At 38.2% G+C, this 13,023-nt stretch overlaps 1 protein-coding gene across 1 annotated transcript in view; it reads right to left on the bottom strand.

Moving 5' to 3' along the window:
- Nucleotides 1-401: 401 nt before the first annotated feature.
- The window catches only part of LOC115943449 (uncharacterized), a 37,520-nt gene continuing 24,898 nt past the window's right edge, over nucleotides 402-13,023 (bottom strand). The window contains exon 6 of the transcript XR_014148014.1: nucleotides 402-583. The gene's annotated coding sequence lies outside the window, so the exon portion shown is untranslated. The remainder of the gene's footprint in view (nucleotides 584-13,023) is intronic.

Genomic DNA, 13,023 nt, shown 5'->3' with positions numbered 1-13,023 from the left:
GAAGATCATAACAGTGATGAAGCAACAAGAATACTGTTCAAAGATTCATTCCCATCTATTCATTCTCATCTATCATGTCTGCCCACTTCATTTTACAGAATTTTATAACAAAATTTTTTCAAATGATATAAAAGTATTGGGAAAAATATTAAATATTTATTTAGATCGCTAGTTGATGGAAACCAATGATTTTTTTTTCTGCAACTATTAACAACTGGTTATTATGCTTCCATCTTCTGATAAAAATCTGTATAACCATTTTCACAAGTTTATTTTTTCAATTTTAAATTCAGTTCACTGGTTGAGGTTATCATAGACCTAAACGTTTTTAAAACTACTCTCGAGATCTTATTTTTCCTTTGACAGATTGACAAAGATTATAAGGTTTTACATACCCACTGTTGGCGGTGTCGGGACTAAAGGCACCTTCACACGTGGTGTGATTCTAAATCGGTGCCAGTTTTATTGTGGTTGTGGCTGTGCTGGTTTTGGAGCTAGACATCACTTGCAACGTCTATTAAAGTTGTAAATAAGTCCTCAATTAGGCAGCAGGAGGATTTAACTTAAGGAGGAACTCCCAGATCTGTGCGAAGAAAAAAAATGCAAGAATGCTCACCACAGTCTTTTTTAAATAGAAAAATACTGAAAATAATCTAAATGTCCATTTTTAGGGGATTTAGTAAACAAATCATTTTAGAGGCTACAAAAGAGTATTCTAAAGCCATAGGGAAGAAAAGTCAGCTATGTGTAAACTGACAGGAAAAGATGCCTACAATATTTAGTTTAGTAAATAAACAGCAAGACACAATAATAATGTTTGGTGCAAACATTTATGTAAAAATAAAACCTGTTGGGGGGGGTTGGGAGGGGAAAACTGGCAGTGAAGCTTTTCACTGTACACACTTCTGCACCATTATTTTTAAAAGATATTCCTACTTTTCATATATTTATTATATATATAAGACATATAAAGCAACAAATTTGACAGAAAAATAACATTGTAACATTTACCTTTTTTTTTTTTTTTGAGCCCTGGCCCAGACCCACGCAGGGAAAGAGGGAGCTATGGCCCTCTAGTGGAGAATTGCAACAATGCATTTCTCTTAACACTAAATCCCACATTCTAAAGAAATCTCAAACCTCTAAATTCATTTATGGGTAGAATCAACTAAAATTTTATATCAGGTAATATCACAAAATATACACAATTCTGTGTCCTTGAATTTAACTCTTTAAAAATTCTGGAAACATCCTCTGATAAAATTTTAACATATGATGCACTTTTCTGTGTGCCACATAGCAGTACCCACCTACTCAGTTGCATTTCATGGGAAAAGTCTGAGTGTGTCTGTTTGCTGAGAAAGTGTATTTGCTAGCATGGATGCTTCAGTTGACTTCTAATAATTACAGGAAGGGTTGACTTCTAATAATTACAAAAGCTTGTTGCTAATTAAAAACCAATCATTTGCTTATGCCAATCTCTAATCTAGGATCTATGTAGGCAACTGTCCTCCTCAAAACCGAATCACTGTATGTGAATAATAATGGTGCTTATTTTCATGGGCTAATCTAAAACATTTCTAACAAGAAAAACTATTTCAAAAGTATATATGGCTGTGTCAACCACCAAATTCCCGCGGTCCGGTTGAAGGCGTGCAGGGTTTCCTGTCAACCTTCGCTCTGAAGCAGAACAGTCTTCAACCCAACCACTGGGCTTGCTCCATATTAAGTATTGGCTACCTTGGAAATGTACCGTCTCTCAGTGTAAAACTCCCCAAAGGGCAATTCAAATCACATTTAGAATTTCCTATTTACATTGCAACAGCCATGGCAGAAGTTTGAATGTCACAGTACAAATCTGGCACCAAATGCTGAATGTGTTCGGCAGATTCCGTTTCAAAATTCACTTCACATGAGCATGTTTTCATCAAGTCAAGGGGGAGGGAGTCATGGGACAAGTTCATGTTATGAACTCTGGTCTTAAACTCTTTATCATCTTAAACAAGTAAACTAGTGTTTTTGCCCTTGCAACGAAAGAATTTACCAGACTACCTCACATAGTAACCTTGTCTTTTAAATGCTTATGCAGAAAGGCTATCAAGCAAGGACAGGCCACTATTATTTCCAGTTAAATCTCCCACACGAGAAAGGGAAACTCGGTTAGAACAGCCTAGCAAGCCGAGGCAATTCCTGAAGAGGCAAACTTTTTTTCTAGGCAAGTAATGAAGGTCGCTAATTAGTTTTCTTTCCCAAGCTGTGTCCACATGATGGGGAAATGTATCTGGACACCGTTTTTATCTTCGGATTTCTTCTTTTTTTAATATATGAATTTATAGGGGTAGATTTTTCAAAATAATTAGATGTAATTTTAAACTTTGTTTTGCCTCTTCTTGATTGTTACAAAAAGTGGTCTGCAAGGAGAAAATGTTTTTTCCAAGTGAACACAGCCACATACATGCATACCATCTAAATCTCCAGATCCCAAGGTGAACTTGAAAGAGCTCTTCCAGACCAAGCTGGAAGGTAAACCAGGCAGTGAGCAGGATCGCTTCACGTCACTATTTAGTGACTGGGTTGTTGAGTTCACGTCCGCTCAAGGTTCCCGAGTTCAGCTATGAATATTTATTTGCAGTAAATGATGATATGCCTAGCAATTTATTACAATCTAACGTTGAAATAACTTGTTCTGACCCATCTGTCTTGAAGTTAGTTTAAAAATAAAGTGTACTTAAAGGCAATGTGTATCATCACACACTTTTAGGCTCAGGAAAAAAAAAAAAGACTCATTATTTGGTCTTTATGTGGTTATGCAAAAAATAATAAGCATCCCTTGGCTAAGGCTGCCTTTGAAAACTCCTGAATTGGAGACGTAAATTGCCTCCTTAATTTGCAAACTGATAGAACTCATTTGGACCTGGGATTACAGTGTTACAGCACAGGAAGCACAAGAATTCACAAATATACTTGAAGGGAAGAGACTTCTCTGTGGAGGGTTCTTACTCAGGTAGAAGAAAATAAGATGTTGTTTGTTATTCACAGTCTGCTGGGGTAGAAGTTTTTCCTCTTTCAAAATTTTAAATCTGTTGGAACACTTTGAACCAGTTGTTTACTCTGAGTTTTGATAATACATTACCATATCAGATTAGCATATTAGATTGAAACCACACTTGCCTAAAGAATGAGGATAAATCTTTCTAGAGACCCAAAATTCATCGCATAAATTTTGTTTCATTTCAAGTGCCAAAACAAACAGGAAAAGAGAAGAAACAGCTCTTATTATACAGCAGCTTCAAAGATAGAAGCTGGGTGCTTCAGAATTCATATAAATTAAAATAATTATTATTTCTTTTTAAATCTTAGCATGGCTTTATGTCTTATTCAGCGCCATCTAGTTAAGAGAAATACTACGGCTGCCCTACCATACGCAGTGAGCTCCATAGTGTAATGAAGCCATAGGGGACCTGCGGTTGGATAGATTTGGCTTCTATTTTAGCTCTCCAAAATGAAGATGTTGCTACTTTCCGTACATCATGCTGCCAGGTATTAGAGATCATGTTTAAACAACAGCTGGCCCAGGGCCTGGCATCAGGTTTGCAACAACACCAGTGAGCAGCTTTACTCCTGAGTGGCAAGTGGGTAAGCGAAGGGACGAAGGTCAAAGTCAACAGCCCAGAGCTGCCGGAGGAAACACGTAACGCTCACAGAACTCACCCTGCTTATCCACGTCCTAAACCTTAGTTGTTCATTCAAGCACAAGGACTAATCCATTTCTGTGTTTCCCAGTCTTAGCTGATCTATAATCAGATTGTTCCCACAGGAAGGAGGGGTTTAGCCAAGTTGCTCTTTATGTAGAAACGATAGTATGTAAGCATTTGAGAATTTGTCATGAATGGTCCTTTTATATATAACCCAGCAGATCATGTCGCTCCTCTGCGCAAAGTCCTTCAGGGGCACCCCCATTTCATTCAGCTGAAAGCCAAAGTCTTACCATGGCCCACGAGGCCCCATATGACAACCCTCTGCTTTTCAGATTTCATCTCTGTAGCTCTTCGCGTCTGTCTCTCCGCTCAGGCTGGACCCCCTGGCCTCTCACTGCTCCGGAACTCTCACTTTGACTCAACTCTTGCATTCGCCAGGAGATCCACCTTGACCAATCCTTACTGCTATCAACTGTTTTGCCTATCCTGTACTCCTGATTCCATTAACTTTACCTGTTCTAATTTGGCTTTTTTCCAATAGTACTTATCACCCATCATGCTACAGATTATACTTGTTTGGGGGTTTATTGTTTCTTACCAGTTTTCTCTCACTAGAATGTAAGCTCGAAGAGGGCAATGCTCTTTGGCAGTTCATGGGTACATCCGAAGGGCCTTGATCAGTGCTTGGCCCATAGAAAAATGGGCATAGGACATTAATGAGCAATTCAGGGAAGAATACACTTGAAGAGACAATGTATAAAAGGATGCAAAACCTCACTAGTAACCAGGGAGAGGCAAATAAAAGTAATATTTCCTTTGAAAGTCTGACACAGGTTAGACAACAGAGTAACGCAACTGCAACTTTCCCATAACTGGCTCACCTACTTTGGACAGCAATTTGGCATTATTAAACAAAGCAGAAGATGCAGTGTCCTATGCCCCAGCAAAGCCACACCCAGTAGAAACCCTACGGTAAACGCTGCCACACGTGCACCAGGAGCCCGGCATAGAGATGTTTGTTGGAACACAGCTGGTAATGAAGAGCAACTGGAAACAGCTGATGTGACTCTTGTTAGAAGAGTGGAGAACAAAGCTGCGACCCTCACACAACAGGGGCCTTGTAAGCCCTCAGAAGGACGCAGCCAACATCTACCAATATGAACTAACTTCCAAAACGACAGTTGAGGGAGAAACCAGGTTGCAGGTTGAGAAGCACAGTATGATGTTGTTTGTCGATCAAAGGCTACACGTTTGCAAAATGTTTTATCTGTTGTTAGCTGATACATGATTAACTCCTTCACTCGGTATAATGCTCTGCACTTTATGAAGCACTTTCCTCCCTCAGTGTGGAACATTCCCTCTCACCCTGTTTCTGACTCTGCTCCAAGTTTGGATGAAGTTCAGTGATTCTGCCCCATTTACAAAGAATAGCAAGTTGTGTCTCTGAACTGTTTCTACCTTGGTGTCACATAAACAGGCTTGCTTGAGTTGACTATAGTGAGGGCGGCCCTAAATCTCCAAAGTCGCACACAATGTTCGCATTAAATAATCTAGGTCATTAGAGTTCAGCCATGACTTTTCTAAAGGGCTGTTTTCATAGACTTTATCTTGTTCCATGTGACATATCTCCAGCAATAGAACATTTTAGTTGTTATTTGCAGATATGGCTCTCAATTTTGGAGGAAATAGAACCATACTATGGTTCCCAAATGCTACATTATCAGAGAGACTAAAATTTTCAGATATGATCTAAATATGTGAAGCTTTAAGTATAAAAACAGTTAACTCATACACTTTCTAGAATGCCAACAACTTCATTTGTTATTTGAAACAGGGCAAAACAATGTATAAGTTTTTAAATGCTCATTAAATCCCCCCATTTTTTTTTTTCCTTTTGAAACATTCCAATTTTTTGTTAAATGGATGGAAATGACCAAGAAGCTCCCTGGCTCCCAGCATAAATTCTTCTCTTTTTAAATGGGAACATGTCCCTTTTACAGTAAATGTGACAAAATGAGATCAGGGTGGGTCCTAGACAAAACAGTTACGAAGAAGCAGTTTCTGTGTATTCTTCAATTTCATCTAAACACCTTCCCTCACTATAACTCCTGGTAACAATGATTCTCATCTGACTTTCTCTAATTACTTGTTAGCCAGCTTGGTGTCAGGAGTTATTAATTTGAGTCCTTGAGTTAATAGTTAATCTCAGTGGTTTCATGATCTCTCTGGAGTTATTAGTAAAAATGAATGTGCACATATGTTTTTCTAGGGAGAATTTCCATAGCTTTTGATAGATCCTCTAAGATGTTGAGTACCCCCAAAAGTTAAAAAGTTATGTTTTACAAATTGGGCATTATTTCCAGCTGTGGTTTTCACAGAGTACGGAACATGACAATTCCTTGGTTCAGTCTCTGAGAGGTTCTGATTCAAAGGACCTGGGGTAAGATTCAGGAATCTGCATTTTTTAAAAGTACCTCAATAGATCTTGATGACACTGGTTCAAAAGATGACATGAATCCACAGAATAAAATTTAGAATTTTTAGTGTTGCCTTCATGGTCTTTGTCCCTAACTAATCTTTCTACCCTTATTTCATTTTGTCCATGACTCATACTGCCCTACAAAACACAAATCATTCTTCCATTCACTTATTCTTGCATTCAAAGAATAGCTATTAGATTCATTATAAGGACCTTATGCTGTACTTTTAAAATGCCATGGTTGACAAATACTCTAGTCGCAAGAAACAACCAGCTTTTCTTTACATTTTATCTCCTCCTCCTTCACCAGGTGTCTATTAATCCTGTGAGATCCAGTTCAAATACTAACTACTTGTGCAAACATTCTAGATCCTTAGAGACAGAATTCTGTTCTTTTTCCCCCCTCAGTGGATTCACAGCATTATTTTTTCAAACATCAATTATACTTTTATGCCATTATTTTTTCTGGTTCCTGGTTTCTGTGCTTCTCCTGGTCGAGAACCATGTAGAAGTCTTAAACATATCCACCTGGCTCTTTTCTGTTTCAATGCAAAATTCCCAGTAATATTTCTGAATGGATGAAAAAAATATCATGTTTTCTTCCCTACCAAGAGTATATACATTTTAGTATGATACTCCTGAAACCCCAAAATCCTTGAGAAGAAAAAGTAAAGCATTCCTGTGGTCAGAATCCTAAACACAATGGTATGCTATGGGGCAAGATACTTTGGTTAGAGAATCTTCATTAAATCTGGCAACATATCTGAAGAACTAGCCCCCCAAGAGAGTCTCTTATTGTACAGAAGGGTGGGAATATATCTAGGCATTGGCCCCTGTGACTAGAATATTCTTCAGCTCAGAGTGAGCATTGTTATCCACCCCAGAACTAGTTCTCCTACCAGACAATCTTAAAGATATCATCACTAGAGGAGACACTTGGAATTTCACTAGATTTGGAAAGAAACCACAAAGAAAAACCAAGATTCCATCAGAAGTTGGTTTTATCCTTAATGTCTTTGAGAAAATCTATGAGTTGCAAGGAAATAAGGCAGCATTTTCTGCATCTTGGATGCAGTGACAACAGTGAGGGTCAAGCTAGAAAGAGCATGCCTGGTGAAGAAAATTCACATGGGTGACATCTGATTATTCTTCTATTAATTCAGCAGCTATCTTTAAGCACTCCTTTCAGAGCCAGGGATTTTAAAAATATACAATTAAAACATGATTTGGGCTCCAAATTCATACCTAAATATATTTGTGAGCTTGATATTTTTGAAGTATTTTATATGTTCCTAAGAAAAAGACACTAATTTGTATATCCTCAGTACTTTTATTCTATGTATGTTGTGACATTTGTAAGATCTAGAAATGTTGTGAAAGCATACTTCACATTAGTATAAATATCATGTATTTTCTTCTTAAAGTGTGGCACTTCAAGCGATGTACTTTTTGAATTCAGACATCTTGTAAATTTTTGATCTTTATTCAGTTTGAAGCCCTTCATTGCTGAATAGACTATTTCCCTCATGTGTTGAGATACTGGATGTCCAGGCTTTGTATACATATATTTATACATAGAGAGATGAAAACACATGGACGCAAATTACTTAAGTACAATACATGTCCATGGTCATAAGTATGTGTTGAGGTTGCCATCAACAATCCTCCTTAACAGGTAGATACGTTTTCATTTTTTAAATTAAACATCTACTTATAATGAAACCCATGCTTAAAAATTGGAATATTTCACATAAAAAAATCTGATTTCTGGGCTTTCCTTAAAAACCAGGAGTCCTGGCAGCCTGGGGTCAACCTTCTTGCATGGCCAGAGTCAGTGGAGTTGGGGGGAAGCTCAGTGGCCGACCCCGTGACAGAGCAGGGAATCTTCCTACCATCCCAATATTCCTTAATATTTTTAGACCCTGGAGGACTTTCATATTTTTAGCTTCTCTTCTTAAAACTGCGTTTTTAATGTCAGGAAAAAATGGCCTTCTATATAATATCCACTCATATCAGACTGCTGTTCCAGGATGCTCCAATAATCCCAAAAGGCTGAAAGATTTATTCTTGATTGACTATAGCATTTCCTTCATGTGGAGTTAAAGAGGAAAGAAAGCGTCGACCCAGCAGATGATGGGAATGGGAAACCTCACAGTGTTTTGCTTCTTCCTTCCCAGGGGCAGCTCCCAGTTGCTGAGTGACCATATTCATGGGAAGTCCTGGAACCTGTCTCTTGCATCTTTCTTTGGAATTTTTTCAGCGGCCTGGAGCAGGTGCTGCTAAATTTAGCTCTATTAGGAAAATATGTGTTAATCTACCTCAAGACAGGTATGATTGTCTGTAGCAGCTGTTCCCAAGCTTTAGCAAACATCAAAATCTCCTGAAGGGCTTATTAAAACACAGAATTCCAGGCCCCAGCATTTCTGACTTAGTATGTGGGATGGAGCCGAAGAATTTGCATTTCTTTTTTTTTTTTTTTTTTTTAGATTTTATTTATTTGATAGAGAGAGACACAGCGAGAGAGGGAACACAAGCAGGGGGAGTGGGAGAGGGAGAAGCAGGCTTCCCACTGAGCAGGGAGCCCGATGTGGGGCTCGATCCCAGGACCCTAGGATCATGACCTGAGCCGAAGGCAGACGCTTAACGACTGAGCCACCCAGGCGCCCCGGTTTTTTTTTTTTTTTAAAGATTTTATTTATTTATTTGAGAGAGAGAATGAGACAGCATGAGAGAGGGGAGGGTCAGAGGGAGAAGCAGACTCCCCACTGAGCAGGGAGCCCGATGTGGGACTCGATCCCAGGACCCTGGGATCATGACCTGAGCCGAAGGCAGACGCTTAACCGACTGAGCCACCCAGGCGCCCCAAGAATTTGCATTTCTAACAAGTTCCCCGGGACATTGACGCTACTGGTCTGGGGACCTCAGTTTGAGGTCCCCACTTGCCTATAGATACCTATAGGGAAATTTTCAGATTCCTCTGAACACTGTAAATGCCAGATTTATGCAGAAAAGGTCAGTGAAGGTAGCATCTCCTAGCGAACATCTTGATGACATTCACTAGGCAGAAGCTGAGCCCTTCCTGAATTATGCAGAATTATTAGAATCATAACTATACTACCAACCGGCTCTATGTTGTTTTTCTACTGCCCTACCAACTACAAGAATCCACAGAGTAGCTGTGGGGTTGTAACTGAGGACAAATGAATGAGAAAAACAGAGACAGTGCTCAGATTATTATCCTTTTCTTTTTTGTAAGAGACCATTTCTTTTCATATATATATATATTTTTTTTTTTTTTTAATTGAAAGGGATCCTTAAAACCACACGGTGGCAGTGTAATCACATGAGTGATACGTCATGGTGCCGGAGTTGGGTTTCTGAACCCATTACACATTAAGAGGTAATTCTGAAAGCTAAGCATCTGCGGTTTTGGCTTAACAATTATTGGCCCGTAAAGTGTAAATGACAAGTTGTAGTCAGATACTTCTACAAAAAGCCTCCGTCGGAGCTTTCAATATTTTTACAATGCCTCAGACAGAATACATTTTTCCCCTCTGCCGTTTCATAGTGTGAAAACAACTTCACAAGAACAAGCAACAGATCATTTCATGCATGAGCTATGTAACAAATTCAATCCAAAATAACTCCTGCTTCAGTTTAGCAAATTACGGTGTGATCGCAAATTCGCTTCTAGACTTTAATCGTTTTTGAAAAATGAATTTGTTTTTTTCTCTAGCATTGCTTAATTTTAGTTATAGGCATGTCTATATGCTTCTTACAACTGAGTAAAATGGAACTTTCCTAAATTTGTTTACTAGAGTATTTACCCGGACCTTTTCTTTCTATAGTGAGATTTCAAAATGACAGTAAGTTTTTGGTATATTTTAATTTGGCTGGTTGGCTATTAATCTGTACTTTATAATTTATATAACTCCAGTAGAAGATAAGGAGTACTGGATTCTTAGGATAACAGAGTTCTGGCAAAGTGAAGGACATATTTCTCTATTCTGCTCCCTGTCCTAAAACAAAATATTCTGTATTGTTGGCAGAAATGGCAGGTTCCTGGTGATGTGGAGTGGGGGGTGGGGGGATGACTTAGTATTAAATATCAAAAATGTTTCCTTATTTGCATATTGATATGGTGCTTCTGGTCACCTGAGCAATGGGAACAGTCAAGTAAGAGCATTGCAAATGCGATAGATATGGGTGTCAGCAGAAGGGAATGAAGAATCTAGAAACCGCCCATGCAACATGAGGTACAGTTCCAGTTTGCGGACAAAATATGCCTTTGCCAACAATGATAGGACCTGAAATCCTCAGCAACCAGACCGGAGTGGGAAAGGAGGAAATACTACTTTTTCCACAAACCATCCCTATCCAACCTCCTGAATATGTTCAGACTTCTCCCACCACCACAGACATCCTGATTCTGGTTTTAGCGGCTGACCTTACATTTTGGATCAGAGAATACCCTCTGGGCATTCTCAATCAGACAAAACACTCTCTGGGAAGTACACTGTGACGGGGATTGTCACCAGAGCAGGGGTCTGATGGGAAAGGCGTTTTAACCTTAGAGAAAGACAAGACTCAAGGTCTAAGATGATCTTCCCAAATGCAGACTAGAGAAGTCACTGAAATGTTATTTTGAGGATGTAACTATTGCTCTAATGTGGGTAACATGCGCTGCACTTTATTGCCACGTGTGTTAGGTGGGATGGGAGCCCAGAGAGCCCGCCAGCATGCAGAGCTTCACAGTACAGTAACAGCGTCTAGAGTTGCAGAGGTTACAACCCCCCGGGTCCTCGTTGTGATTGATGGGCTGCACACAGTGTTCAGAATTTCCGATTTGCCCCACATCATTTGAGTTTTTAACCTGCTCTCCTCGTTCAGCTACTCCATAGTCAGCCAGCTTCTTTCATAGAGGTGTCAAAGTTTTAGTCTATTCCAGAATCTCAAGATTAAGTTTTTCAAGGACAGATTTCAAGATTTAGAAAAATTATACCCTACAAAACAATCAGTCTCATGCATACATTCAGCCATATGTGGAGCCATGCCTGTAGGTAGGGGGTTGGTATTATTATACCCACTTTGGATATAAAGAACTGAAACTTAAGAAAGATCAAGTAACTTGTCCATAGATTACAGAGTCACTAAGTGGCAGTGCTGGGATTCCTACTCAGGTTGGTTTGGTAACCCTAAAGCCTACGCTCTTAATCATTAACAAGGTTGGAAGGACTCAGTAATTATACTTCCTACCTTCAGAACAGTTATTCCTTCTCTCCTACATACTCCTTCCCTATGAGGACTATAGAGGAACAAATAATCTATTGTTTTTGTCCAAGTATAGATTACATGCGGTTTATAAAAAGTAGATTCCTTCTCCATGTAAATGCTACTTATTTTTTTAATATGACACATATGTTAACACTTAAAGAATATTCCAGGTAGTATTTATATGCATAATATGTCTTAGCAATATGATGTTGGTTAGTTATAATTTTACCAAAGCGCAATTACAAGGATTACTATATGAGCTATAATTCTTTTTGACAATTCAATCAGGCTTCAAAATTTCAAAAAGAAGTTTAACTTGCTTCATTGATTGATTTTTTTCATTATTTATACCCTGACTATTTAAAAAAAAAGAAGTTTTAAAACAACTTTCAAAAAGGAGAGAGCTATAAAACAGAATCATTAAAGCAAGAATGAAAGAATAAGAAGCATGCAATAAAAGGACAATAGTGTTGTGCCCCAAACCTTGGATTCAAGAAAATAACTGTAAACAGATATGCTTTATTCATGAGTTTCCAGATAGCTAAAGCAAAGACAAATGAACAAATACAAATATAGTTCTCTAACTGATAAAAAAGAATACTAAGTTTTTAGGAAAGCCACTTATTTTTGCACTATTAAAGTGTTTTGACTTGTGTATGTGGTGTGAGGTAGGAGTAAAGATTCTTTTTCCCCATATGATTATTCAGGAGATCTGGTGCCATGACCATTGCATGTTCACTGTGCTGTAGGGTGATTGTTATCATAAATCAACTGACTCTCTATGAAAGAGTCATTTTTCTGAACTTTTTATTATGTTCCATTGAACTGTTAATCTACATTGAACCAATACTATATTATCTTAATTACTATAGTTTTAATCTAGTAATGAAAGTTCTCCAGCTCTATTCTTATTCTTCAAGACTGTCTTGGCTCTTCTTAGATCTTTACTTTTCCAAATGCATTTTACAGTCAGCTTGCCAATTCCAAAAAAAAAAGGCAGAGATTTTGATTCTGCTTGAGTTGGTATTGTAAATCTGCCAATCCGTGGCCATAGTACATGCCTTCATTATTTAGCTTTTTAAATTTCTCTCAGTAATATTTTGTAGTTTTAAGTTAGAGGCATTATATATCTTGCATCTAATTTATTTTTTGGTATTTGATATTCTCTAATGCACATGGTATCTTTTTAAAACTCTTTTTAAAAGTTTGTATTTGTTTGTTTCTGGCATATAGAAATGCAATTAGTCTGTTATTGCTATAGCATCCAGCGACCTTGCTAAAGTTACCTATTTGTTCTAACAGTAGACAAATTCTTTTGTTTCCTAGACACACAATCAAGTCATCTAGGAACAATGGCAGTTTTGTATCTTTGTCTTCAGTGAGTCTTTTTCTTGACTTATTACACTGGATAAGACTTCAACTGTTATATTGTAAAGAAGTGGTGATAGCATTACCTGGTCTTGTTTCCTCAATCGAAGGGGGTAGTTTTAGCATTTTTTTTTTTTAAAGATTTTATTGATTTATTTGACAGAGAGAGACACAGCGAGAGAGGGAACACAAGCGGGGGGGGGG

The sequence above is a fragment of the Leptonychotes weddellii genome, chromosome 1 (genome assembly GCF_054177405.1).
Source record: "Leptonychotes weddellii isolate Sample4059 chromosome 1, ASM5417740v2, whole genome shotgun sequence".
Lineage (NCBI taxonomy): Eukaryota > Metazoa > Chordata > Mammalia > Carnivora > Phocidae > Leptonychotes > Leptonychotes weddellii.
The sequence above is the reverse complement of the archived record's forward strand: the minus strand, read 5'-3'. Positions and strand labels throughout refer to the sequence as shown.